The sequence below is a fragment of the Lepidochelys kempii genome, chromosome 1 (genome assembly GCF_965140265.1).
Source record: "Lepidochelys kempii isolate rLepKem1 chromosome 1, rLepKem1.hap2, whole genome shotgun sequence".
Classification (NCBI taxonomy): domain Eukaryota; kingdom Metazoa; phylum Chordata; order Testudines; family Cheloniidae; genus Lepidochelys; species Lepidochelys kempii.
Genome location: NC_133256.1, coordinates 123501003 through 123514395, shown reverse-complemented (window position 1 = coordinate 123514395; position 13393 = coordinate 123501003).

Here is a 13393-nt window from a genome sequence, read left to right as displayed (position 1 = left end):
CCAACCTGCCAGCAAAAGACTGTTCCCTGCAGTACATTCTCCGGTGCTTTGTTCAGTCCAGCTTTAAATGACTCAAACCAGGAGACTTCTACCATTTCCTTTGGGATTATTCCCCAGTCTAATCAGTTACAGGGGAGATTTTCAAAGGCGCAAAGGGGAGTCAGGCACTTTCTATACAACTTAATATGCCACAACTCTGAGCTATAGCCAGTGAACAATATGTAATTTCTCTCCCTTCTTCAAAGGTGTAAATCTAAACTACTTCTAGATAGTTACAATTTCATTCCCACCCTTAGTTGGCTGGCAAAACAATACATAGCTGGTTTTTCGAAATATTTTTTCTTATTAAGTTGGGCCAGCCCAACATTTGGGAAAAAACACCCTTGAGCCAGGATTACATTTTTGTCATGATGGCATGTCAGGAGGACGTTCCTGAAGAGCACAGTGCTCTGAAAGCATGTGGTGGATCAGAGCAGCCTGGCTGCTTACACATTTGGTTGGTTTTCCCCAGCCACTTCAACTTGATTACTAGAACACTGGCTCTCCTGAACTAGCACCTCTATGGAGCAAATTGTGATACTCCGAGGGCAGGTCTATACTATGGGGCTCAGTCGACCTAAGTGACACAACTCCAGTTATGTGAATAATGTAGCTGGAGTTGACATAGCTTAGGTTGACCTTTTGTGGCATCTACACCATGCTGGATCGACGGGAGAAACTCTCCTGTTGACTTCTTATGCTTTGCATTCCGGTGGAGTGCCAGAGTCAACGGGAGAGCGATTGGTGGTCGATGTAGCGGGTCTTCATTAGAACCTCTGAATCGACCCCCGGTGGGATTGATCACTGCGTGTCGATCCCCTGGTAAGTGGAAACAAGCTCATAGTGAGTTGTACCTTACTCCATAAATAGCCTACTTGATTTCAGTGGGCCTGCTCATGGTTAAATGTGACTATTAAATGTGATGAAAAGAAACAGCGGGCCCAAAGTAAACATAATTTTGGTGTGACACTGTGACCCACCATCACTAAAAAATAATGTCCATATCATTATATCATTGGGTTTAGTGAACTTTTCAACAAAGCCACAAACCAAATCCAAATGGTTTGCAGGTTACCTTCTTCTACTTATTACAGTTCTTCCAAACCTTTAACCGTTCTTTGTTGCTCTTTAAATTGCTGTCAATTTCTTGATGTGTTTCTGGAATTGAGCTACAGAGACGTGCACGCATTATTCTGGTCCTGCCTCAACAGAGCTGTATAAAGAGAGACCATCATCTTCCTTGTCTGTGATGTGTTTATATACAGAGTCCCAGATTTTACAGATTTTTCTTACTGCTGTTATGCAAATGCATGTAAATGAAGGCACAGAATATTGATTACAGTTATCAGCATCCACCAAACTACCTGATTTCCGTCCTCTAGTCAGGTAGTTCTGCGCCTAACAGAGGTGAAAGTAAGCCAGTATGGTACAGTATGGCGTACTGGTAAGAAAGCCAGTTCACAGCCGACTGTACCAGCAGGGCCGCTGATGGGGAGACAAAAGAGGCAGCTGCCTCGGGGCCTGGCAATTTAAAAGGCCCGGGGCTCCTGGCAGCAGCCGGAGGCCCTGGCCCTTTAAATTCCCTGCCGGAGCCCCAGGACTCCCAGCTGCCGCCACCACTCCCAGCTGCTGCCGGGCTCCAGCAGCGATTTAAAGGGCCCAGGGCTCCTGGCTGCCGCTACCCTTACCATGCCAGCCCCGGACAGTGCTGAAGGGCTGGCTGGGGGAGTCTGACCCCGGCCCCAGCCCTGCCCCTTCCACCCAAGCTTCGTCCCTTCCAGGGGCCCTGAACTGCCTCCCCACCCACACACACCCCCACCTTGCCCAGGATCCCAGCCGCCCTGCGTATCCGTTAAGTTACTTTCACCCCTGGCACCTAAGGGCCAGATTGTGAAACTTGTATGCACACTGAATAGTATCTGAAATAATGAACTGAAGTCAATAAGATCACTTGTGGAATAAGGCAGTGTTTAATGTGAGTAGGGGGCATGACAATTGTGAGATGCTCAGATACTATAATGATGAGGGCCACAGAAGTACTAGATAGAGTATAACAGAATGGAATCTGGCCCTAAATGAGTGTAATAGAGGGTGTAAATAACTGTACCTGCAATATTGGAGGCTCAGCTGAGGCTCAGGTAAAAGTCAGGGCTATTAGATTAGTCTATTAGTCAGGGCTGAGACTCATTTCAGTGATCCCTGCAGTACATCCCTAGAAACTAGGGATGGGTACACTGATTTGGATATATTAAGAATACATTATCACCGTCAATACACAGTGGACCTTTTTAGAACCAAGACCAAATCAATTTTGTTGTGAAATTCTGAAATACTCAGAAAAGATTTTTCCACCTGTTGTTCTCACCCAGATCCAAAAAGTGCTGACATAGAAGGACTGTCTGTACTCATGGTATTTCTGGTTGAGAGTGGAAGAAGGAATACTTGTGAGAGAGCCTATTCTCATGAGATATCCAGCTTAATTTCACAGTCTAAGAGGTTGGAACAGTTTGTATAAGCTTCAGATAAACATCTAAGGCCAGATTCACTTGTACACTCCAGTTGCTTTGGGCCACTCCGGTGACGGTGACGCAAAGCAGCAGTAAACCAGTTAAGCCAGCTTTATGGTTCCTTCGCGTCCCCAGAGCAGCACAAAGCAGCCAAAGCATACTAGTGAATCTTCTCCCGGAATTTTTGGACACTTAGCTGAACTGAACCCAAATTCTGAACCTCTGAGGGTTGTCCATTACTTTTGGACACAACCTCCTAGTTCAACACATTGCTGTTTATCAAAACCCTTTGTTCACAGCCCTATGGAATGATCTAATTCAGAACGAGAGCACTTTTGGTCTACAAACACTCTATAAAGCCCAAGGTAGTAAAATGTCTCCATCTAGTTCAGATAAATGTTCTGTAAAATAACATAGCATTTCCTACCAAATTAATGTGTCTCTCTCCCCCACACCCAGGTGAATTATAATGGGGATAATATAATCCCCTCATTTCACAGGGGTGTTGTAAAGATAAATCCCTTAATGTTTGTGAAGCACTCAGATAATACAGGGATGAGCACCATAGAAAAGCCCATGGAGAAATTAATAATTCTGTATTCAGATCAGAGTTTGAATGGTGTGCAATACATAAAGCCTGGGGCCACTCATTGATAAAGAAGGATAAACAAAAATATTGGATTATGCTGACTATGTTTTCTCATTAGAACTTTTCTTTCAGTCCTGGTCTGCTCTTGGATAGGGCTAGATGTTGCAGTAAAATAAAATAGGAACTATGGGGAGCCACATCACTCAGTATGCAAGAGGTATAGCTGGCAGCTGCATTTCTTAGGAGATTGTTGCATGTTCTCCTTCTGTAACTGATCAGCTTTGTTGATGAGTGAGGAGGGGATTGGCAGGGCCAGCCTGTGACCAAATGATGCCCAAGGCAAGGAGCGTCTTCGGCGCCCCCTACCCATTTGTTAAACTTTTGAATACCTTATTTTTTATTGCATTTGTAGCCCATTTCATGACTTTGATGCCTGATTTGCATGCATGATTTATCCACAATTACACAATAAAACAAGGTTCACAATATCGCAGCTGAGTTCTTACTTCATTCTTATATCTCACTGACTGACTGGCAATGCTCTCCCCTTATATACCTACGAGGGCATGGCTGACAACATTCTAGGAGGTTCAAGGACAACGTAGTTCTCAAAAAGTCTGGAAGGTTCCATGAGATTCTACAAAGGTCCAGAACATCTAGGAGATTAGTGAACTATGAATCCACACACGGAATGCCTGAAACATTTTACTTCAAACGTTCTATTTTCCCTTTTGTTACTAACAACAAAAACAGCACCCCGAGTCTGGTGCCCCCCAAGCCCAGGACCCCAGGGTGGTCACCTGAGTCACCTGCCCCTAAATCCATCTCTGTGGACTGGGACCTTGACCCAATTTTCTCTCAGCTACATTTGGAGTTGGTTAGCACACTTGGGGCACTAGCCTCAAACAGATCTTGAATCAAGGGGCAGAAGCAAAAGGGGGAAGATGACTGGACCCCTACCTGATTTTATATACCCATTTGGGAGCCTCCTAAAACCTAGTCCATCGCATGTCTCTATTTGTTTTTTCCCTACCTCTCTATTCCTTTCTCTTGTCGCATTTTTTCTTCTCTATTTACTCATTGACTCTCATAAGCAGGACATAACCCCCCTAATGTTTGACCTCAAGTCCAGCTTTCAAATCCACAACACTTCAGTAGTTTCAAGAATAGGCGAGGCAAATTTGTGCATTCTCATTGTATATTGTGCATACTGTAAAAAGAACAACAAATTATAAAGTCAGAATTGTTGGAATTGAATTCCTAGGGAATTAGCAATTGAAGTTCATGACATACATCATTGTAAAGTTAAATTTCTCTAGATTTTTAATAAGGGTTCTTTTTTGAACTACATATCTCATGATATACCATGGCAGTTCAGCTAGAGGGGAAACAGTGATGCATTTTGGGAAATGTAGTCCAGTCAGGTACAGAATGTCAGAGAGAATGGGAGCCTGAGGTACCCAAACAACAACCCAGTGAAGCACCACAACAGCCCATGTGGACATAGTTTAATATAAAAAAATCTGATTGTGCAGATACTTCATTTTCCTTAGAAAAAATGTTTTGATTGAAAATTCCCAGCCACATTGTATTTGACCTATAGCCTCAATGTCATGAGGTATTATTGATGAGACACACAGGTGAGACACACAAATAAATTGACAGTTATCTATTTCATAGATCTGCTACAGTTTGATTATTAATTAATGCAAATGCACCCATCTTTATTGTTATCTTGTCCCTTACCTCACCTCCATATATCTGCTTATCCACTTGTTGTGTTCTGTCATAATCCTAGACTGAGTTCTCTGGGGCAGAGAACCAACATTTTGATTACATGTTAATAAACTGCCCAGGACAATGGGGCCTTGAGCCCTTATTGAGTCCTCTAGGTGCTACTACAGTATAAAGAATAATGATAATAAGCTCAGTCAGTAGAATTCATTTCGTTCTAAACATTATTTTGTTTAGAGCACACTACAAAAATGTTTCCACAAATATCCATTCACATTTTAAAATAAATTTGCTTTTTCTTTCACATCCACATCCCTTTGTGTTAATTTTGTAGGGCTATTCTAGCAAGGGAGTTTACCAGAAGTCATTCTAATAGAAAGAGAGAACTGTACGTGTGCAAGGCAGAATATTAGTGAATTCTGAATTTGAAAACCATGAGATTTCATACCTGAAACCTGTTTCAAAGGACTTGATTCTCCTCTCGCTCGGGGTATGTCTCCACTTCAGTTGGGAAGTGTAATTCCCAGCATGGGTACACAGACTCGTGCTAGCTTGGCTTGAGCTAGCGGTCTGAAAATAGCAGTGTGGACATTGCAACTCAGTCGGCATCAGTTCAAGTTAATGGCCTGAGTTCAGACCAAAGTGTTTAGGTGAGCTTGCACTTAGGCAGCTAGTCTGTGCTGCAGTCTCCACGCTGCTATTTTTAGTGCACTAGCTGAAGCAGAGCTAGCATGGGTCTGTCTGCCTGGGCTGGAAATAACCCTCCCAGCCTCAGGTGAGACATACTCTTAATGCTACAACATTGTAAATCAGGAATAATTGCGTTGTAGTCAATAATTAGACCAATGTTAATCCAGAATTAGTGAGGCCTTAAGAGTTACCTTTTACAGTCTTGAAACATACTGTACATGACACATGAGCCCAATCACAAGGGCTTGAATTTCAAATGTTGAAAATTTGCAGTGAACTGCAGCTCATGAACAAGCTTCAGGCCAGGAACCATTTGTAGAAATTGTTGGATAAGTAATGTGAAATAATGACTACATTCAAGAAAATTGCTATTTGTTCAAGAACAATTTGCAAACAGAAAAAGAAGCAAAATTGGGTATTTGTCATGAATTACTTAATCCAGCTGTAATTTACCTATTTGCTGGAGGGGCAGCTTCACTGGCAGGCTGGTCATGAGTAAGCAACATGCATTGTACTTTGAAAACTTACAAGTTATATAGACACTTGGGGCAGTTTATTATTCTTTGTCATTCTGGAGTCCCTATATTCATTCACCTCACATCAAAGGTTTAGGGAGAGGGGTTAAGGATAGCAGCAAAATAAAGCAAAGAGGGAATTTTGTAAATAACTGAGGAGAAATGTAAATGTACGTGTCACGCTGTCTGGAGTGGCTCAGGACCATGAGTGCCAACCACAGGGCAGATTGTCAAAAAGCAGGGCAGACACCCCAAACTGGTGGTGTGTACTATAATTAGATTTCACCAACCCAGTAACAAGTGTGAACTCCTGAAGCACGGTGATAGTCTTACCAGGGAGTCACAGACAGTCTCCTGGGACACTCCAGTCTATCTTGCCACTCAGCCAAGCTGGACTTAGTATTGAATGGTCACTTATTCCAAAGATTACCAAATATTCAGGTTGCTCCCATTTTCAAGAGACCAGTCACTTACCCCGGGTCAATTTGTACCTTAGAGCTCACACCAAAAACAACACTTGTAGCCAATCCTGTAATAAATTGATTAAAGGTTTATTAACTAGGACAAAGAAATGAGAAAGTAATTTACAGGTTAAAGCAGACAACATATATGACAAATGAGTTACATTCTAGGGTTTCAAAAGGTGGCTGAGTTGTAGTAATCTGTCAGCACTGAATGTCTTTTAGAGCTAACCCAAGTTGACACTGGGGATCTCAGCTTTTGTTTTCTAGCTCCAGCCTGTGAGAATCCAAACAGCAAAGAGATGAAGAATTTACATATCAGCTATCTTTATTGCCTTCTTCCACAATCCAAGCTAATTGACAAGCTTCCTTGCACATAGCACCTTTATGGGTGTGAGAGGGCTATTAGCCCAATTTTTGTATCCTGATGTTTCACAGTGGCCCATTTAGTTTGATAGTCCTCCTTGATGGGTGGAGGAACCACTTCTCCTGCCTGGGTTCACAAGTTCAGAGCAGGTATTTTTACAGTTATAAAGCAAATCTTATATTACCTTATAACATGAGATACAGACATTACAAGTAAGATTAATGCATGCAGCAACTTATACACATTTTACTGAGTCTAAACACATCCTTACAAGTCTAATACCCGTCTTGAACTAACATACAGGTAAGCTGGTCTGGTTTCTAGCTATGAATGTGTCAATGCTCAGCTGACATCAATGCTCAGCTGACATCTACAGCCTTGACAAGAGATGGCACCCAATTTACCAGAGTCACAGTACATAACACCTCAGCATGAACGACAAGATCAGACAAAAGAAGGCAGCTCGCTGAACCAAAGGAGTATTCTGTAAAAAGGCTAACACATTTCCAGTAAATCTGTGTGCTAAGGCTGTATATTTTACTGAATACATTTCAGGTGATCACTGTGAATTCTGTAATGCAGGCCTTGTTTGTGTGTTTTGCTGTTGGAGGAGCGCATTGGGAAATCCTCTTAGTTTTAGGGGACAAACCAGGCAGGAGTAGATAATTAGTTGTGTCAGCGACTGTTTAAATATGAGCCATTCTCGAAAATCCATCCATGAACCTCATGAGTGTAACATCTAAGATGACCTTTTACTGTGTTTCAAACCCTATTATTCTATACTAGTTAGTCCATACATCAGATTTTAAAATGAATGTAACAATATCATTTACTTAAATAGCCATGCCACAAGTACAGGAAAAAGCCAGTGAGTAGGATTAACAAGGAGACAGCTTTTAGGATGTCTGTGTTAGTACAATATATTACATTTAAAAATACACAAAATTAAGGCTGTTGTGGCTGCTTTTTCTCTAGTTAGTTGTCCAATAGGCTATTTATTTTGGAAAATAGTGATTGAATAGAGGCTGCCAGGTAATAAGCTTTCTCTAGTCTGTTATAGAAATTAAATTATTAGCAATCAGTGGAGCTCCTGGTAGCCATGTATTATGTGTACAACACACTAGCTGTCCTTTAAATCAAGATGTATCTTTTAATCAGAAGTGTCTTCTATCCATAAAGACTTCAGAATTGGTTCAAGTCCAAACTGGTTTAGAAACAAAAACAAAGCTCAGCCCATTCTGAGGTTTTGTTAATGTCCCTCCTACAGCATGTATTATTATTATTGTTGTTGTTGTTTTATATTTGTATTGCAATGGTGTATCTATGCGTGCTGCAGTCACACCTCTGGTTGCAGTATAGAATCACCCTAAGAATACACTTGCTCTGTACTTCATTTGCGTCTCACTGCAAACTTAATTTGTGATGTAGTATCCCTCTGGCAAACAAAACACTAAGGTATCAAAAACTTCATGCAGCAGGTGCTGTCCTATTTTCCATGGCATTTTTTTGTGAAAAAATTATATGCATGTAACTCAGTAGAGTGTCATTTTCAAGGCTGAAAAATTGAGACTAATTCTGGAATGTTCAAAAGCCTCTGTGGGCACAGGTGGGTCTTGAAGAGGCCAGCTGGTGCTCACTGCATAGTTGACTGCTGAAGGGATTTTCCAAACAGGGGGTGCAGCTCAGCCAAGTCCCCTGAGCACTCTCGGGGCTGACTGCTGCAATAAGGTAGGTCAGGGATATGGTTGGGACTGGCCATTCAACCTGGGTTTTCAAAAGCCCTTACATATTCAGGTAGGTGCATCTGGCTGAGTCATGTCAGTGACACAGCTACCTCAAGGCTTAAATGAAGCCACTTAGGCAGTGGCCATTCACTGGCTGCACTGCACAGTGTACATCCAGTGACCCACTCCTAACTGAATAAAAAGCTCCCAAACACATGAGACAATGTGTGTTAGAGAGAAAGAGAGAGAGGGAGGGAGAGAGAGGGAAAGAGCAATGGAGACAATCAGTGAGAGAGAGCGAACATTTTCTAGGGGCCTTTGAGGTTAGGGCGGGGCTGGAGGAGGATGGCAGGATAGTTACAGGGAAAGGACAGGAACAGATGGGATGGGGCCAAAAGGACAATGCTTTTAGAGTTTTGTACATAGGATGGGGCTGCATCTGCTACTGGCTGCAGCAGAACACCCAAACATGCCACACTGGTATGACTGGAGGCAGGTGAGGAAAAGGAGTCTGACCTTGCCTCAGAGAGGGGGAGATTATGTGTGGATTAGAGGCAGGACAGCTGTATGCGGTTCTGCCTAGTAGCTCTTATGCCTGCTTGTTATAAATCATCCTGGCACATGCCTGTTGAACGTTTGGGGGCAGAGGGGTATGACCCAGAGGCAAAATGGAATAGTCTTGTAGACTGGGTGCAATGTAAGGGTGCTTCGTGAGGGAAACTCCTGCCGCCTCACCCTGATGTGTTTGGTAAAACAGCAAATGCAGTGTTTTTTCAGCTTTGGTTTCTGACATCTGCTATTCTCTGCAGTAATAAGATCTCCATTTTGTATGACTTGGTGTCAGCTATTTATAAAGCCCCACTACTTCCCACCCACAGTCCACTGGCTATATCAAAACACTCTTCCTCATGTGTATGTATTGTCCCCAGGCATAGGTTTTACAGTCCTTTTTTACTCTTATAGAACACATACATGCATAACAGCTATTTGTGATGTCTTGCATCATTACTGGATCTCAGGTTCATCACATGGCCAAGCATGGGTTCTTCCTGAATGCTAGAAGCCCTGAGCAATAGGGGAATGCTCTGGTGTATGCAATCAAGTGGGCATAGAAATGGCTGCATACAATAGCCAGAAAATGTTTGCTACCCTCTGAAAATGCCAAAGCCTGGGTGTTATGCTGAAACTAGAGCACCAAGAAAGCATGAATGATTAGAAAAGCAACCAAATTCTCAAAAGTCTAGTAGCACCCTTCCTCAGCTTTGAAAATTCTTCTAATTTCCAGAGCAGCCCAGAGTGCCTGAGTTTCCTGCTGCATACCCCAGATGCCTCCTTTGAAAATCCCCCTGCATGACATTTACTTTAATAGGTCTAATTATAAGGAAATGCACTTTTTCAATCAGTACCAAAGAACCAGTAGGTTTTCTTCTTTAACATGCCAACCAGCTGTTTTGAAAGGTACATCTCTAATCTCTTTCCTTCCACATGTTCAAACAGATGAAAGTAATTTTGTACTCAACTGTCTATAAGTAATTAGGCTAGGATGTAAAGGAGTCTTTATGTATCAGTTCAGAAAGAGCTACACTCTTAGCATACAGAATAATTATTAGCAATCTTCTTCATCTGTAAGGTATACCTTATGCATTTTACATGAGTCCCCATTATTAACATAACCTGACTATCAAAGCTCCATTGAATCTAGTGTCTTCTTTTTCATGTAGCTGACTGAAATTCCCCTGAAATATAATAATCTGAAAACAGCAATGCCAATGATTTATTTCAGCTGTAATTTGTAATTTTTTTCTCGTCTTTGTTGTTTTTCTGTTAAAGACCTAAACCAGTGGGGCTCCAATATACACAAACAAGTGTTCTGCTTTTGCTACAAGATGGATATTAATATTCAGTAAGGGTCCTAGAATACTGCCTTTTGTCAGAATGCCAGGCTAAATTCCCTTAATCCTATTAATTAGGAGGTCGCAAAAAGAATATTTATTGGGAAACAAAAGTGAGTACCCTAAAGATATATTAAGTCAGATTTAGAAAGTTACTGGGAACTATAACATGGGGGTGGGTTCTGGGACCTTGCATGGGAATGCAGCATTTGTCTACTGAGTCATCCTGGTGTCAGATGCTTCAACACTGCATAACTGTGCAGGGTAATTACTTCTGAGTCAAAGAGGCAGGTGCAGCTTGATAACTCCAACCAAGATATAAAAGCGGTTGGATTACCTCTTTCAAGGGTGGTGGTAATTTGGGGGATGGGATGGACTGGACTGGACTGGACTGGACTCGACTCATAAGGAGAACACTAAGCAATGTGGGTCCAGCTCTGGGAGTTGCACCCTGTGTAGATAAGGGCAAAATTGAGCTTTATGTGCTCAGGTATGTTTCTTGTGGGATGGAGCCACACTGGGATGGAGGGGGTGTTAAATTATATTAGCTACAATTTTTGAACCTCAGGTGAGGCCCCAAATGCCATATTTAAGCAGCTAGCGGTCCAGTGCTAGGACACTGGCCTAAGTCCTAGGAAAAGTGGGTTCAAGTCCCTGTTCTGACATAACTCCCTGTGTGACTTGGTTGGGATAGTCACAACTAGTTGGTCTGTGCCTCTGTTCCCTGCCTGTAAAATAGGGACCATAGCACTCACCCACTTTGCAGGAGTGTTGTGTAGATCAGCCCACTAAAGATTGTGAGGCATTCCGATGCTATGGTCACTGGGGTCTTGGACAGAATAAGTGACCAGACTTTTAGCAGTACTGAGCCCTCCCAACTTCTTTGAAGTCAGCTGGGGATTTAGATCCCAGAGGTACCGAGCGGATGTTTATGGGAGATAAGATCCAGACCTCGGTTATTATCACTGCCTCTCAATAGAACATTCCCTAAGGAACACTAGAGAAGTGCAAGTTACTAATCTAAAAATAAGGAGTGATATTACTGAACAGCATCAATGTGCAGTCTGTCCCATAGGCCTCCTCATTCTCCACTGTATTAACTGTTAAAGACTGAGAGATGGTAAGAGGTAAAAGAGCTCACACAGGGGTCCTGAGTGGTGGTCGCGGCAGCAATAGGCTTGCCAAAATTACCTGTATCCTCACCTGACAGATTGTTTTGCATACCCTGAAATTAGACAAAAGAAGGTACATCCTGCTGGGTTCTCTAAAGTGTGTGTGGGGGGGGTTATAAAAAATAAAAAGCAGCTAACCTCTTGGTATTGCTTTTTGCTGCAGTGCAGGAGACTCATCTTGGATTTGTAATTCCCTAGAGAGAGATGTGGTCTGAGGCCGCAATTAGAATTAAAGAGCATGTGCTTTCTTTGCATAGCATCATTGGTGTGCATGGCACTTTACAGACAAGTATGAACCCAAAATCCCTCTCCTGAAGAGCATACAGGCTAAGCAGACAAACTCAAAAGGCAGAGAATGAAGTGCCACAGACAAACAAAGTGAATGAATGACTGCTTGGTTCACTGTGTGTTAGTTACAAGGTTTCTGCCTGGATCACAGTAGGGAATTATATGACAATTTTATGAGAACTGGTCCAACAGACCAAACCCAGCATACTGTGATATCAAGTCTACGTGCTCCATTGTGGTGATGGCATTTCAATGAAAAACCGTTATTGTGTCAAAACGTTGCCATATTGCAGCTAGATGTAACTGGGTATTTATATGACCTTCGTCTCAGTTTCTACTGAGATGATCTTGAGTACTTACAAATAGAAATATCAATCAGCCTGATTCACTGATATGCTCTAGCTACCTTATACCACTCTCGGGAAACTCATGGGTGTATCCAAAGGTATTTTGTTCTGTTATTTAGAACATAGTACAAGTTCCTGTCTGAATAGATACCATGAGTAGCAGAGAACAGGGATCTCAGGGATAACTATTAATATGATTCAATTTTAATGTTATAACAGCTGCGTACCATTACAGTAATAAACATAATCTAGATATCACACACTAGAATAAGTGTTTTGGACATAATACCCCATGATTAAGGCAAAAAGGAAGCACTAATCTTATTTTTATTATTATTTTACCAATGAAGGTAAAAGTTGCATTAAAATTTAATTTCCAAATATATACAGGCTGTTATCCACCACACAGGAAGAATGCTTACAATGAAAATAGCATCATGCATAATACTTAATGCATTCATGACCACAAAATAAGTATCCCACAGGGACTCAAAAACATGGAAACAATACAGGATAGGAACTAAAATTATGTCATATTCTCCTATCCTCAACATTACTGACTTTCTCAGTCCATAAAAGGTTTATAAGGTGCATCTCAAAATGTTCTTTCTCTTGAAATAATGATAAAAATCAAAATGACTACACAAGTGTTTTCCATCAGCACATTTGTACCCTGAAAGCAGGATATCTCCAACCAATATAAAATGAGCTCTCATCAGATATGTTGGACATGACTGGCTTGTGAGAGTCCAGAGAGACCAGGGATAGAATGATGATTACTGTGGAGGGAAACACTCTGATCTGGAGTGGCAACAACAGAATAAGACAGGACGGGGTTGTGCTGCAGATCAGAAAGTAGATCAGTCCCTAATAATGACCTGTAGACCGGTTAGCAGCAGGTGATGACTCTCAGATTGGCAACCCATCCCTATAATGTAACTGTTTTCCAGCACTACACCCCAACTAGTGACAGTGATGAAGAGGTTGAAAAATTCTATGGCAACATCAAGGAGTTACAGTTGTTCACCATATGTACATGTTAGGGGTTGTTTACATGGAGGGTTCTCG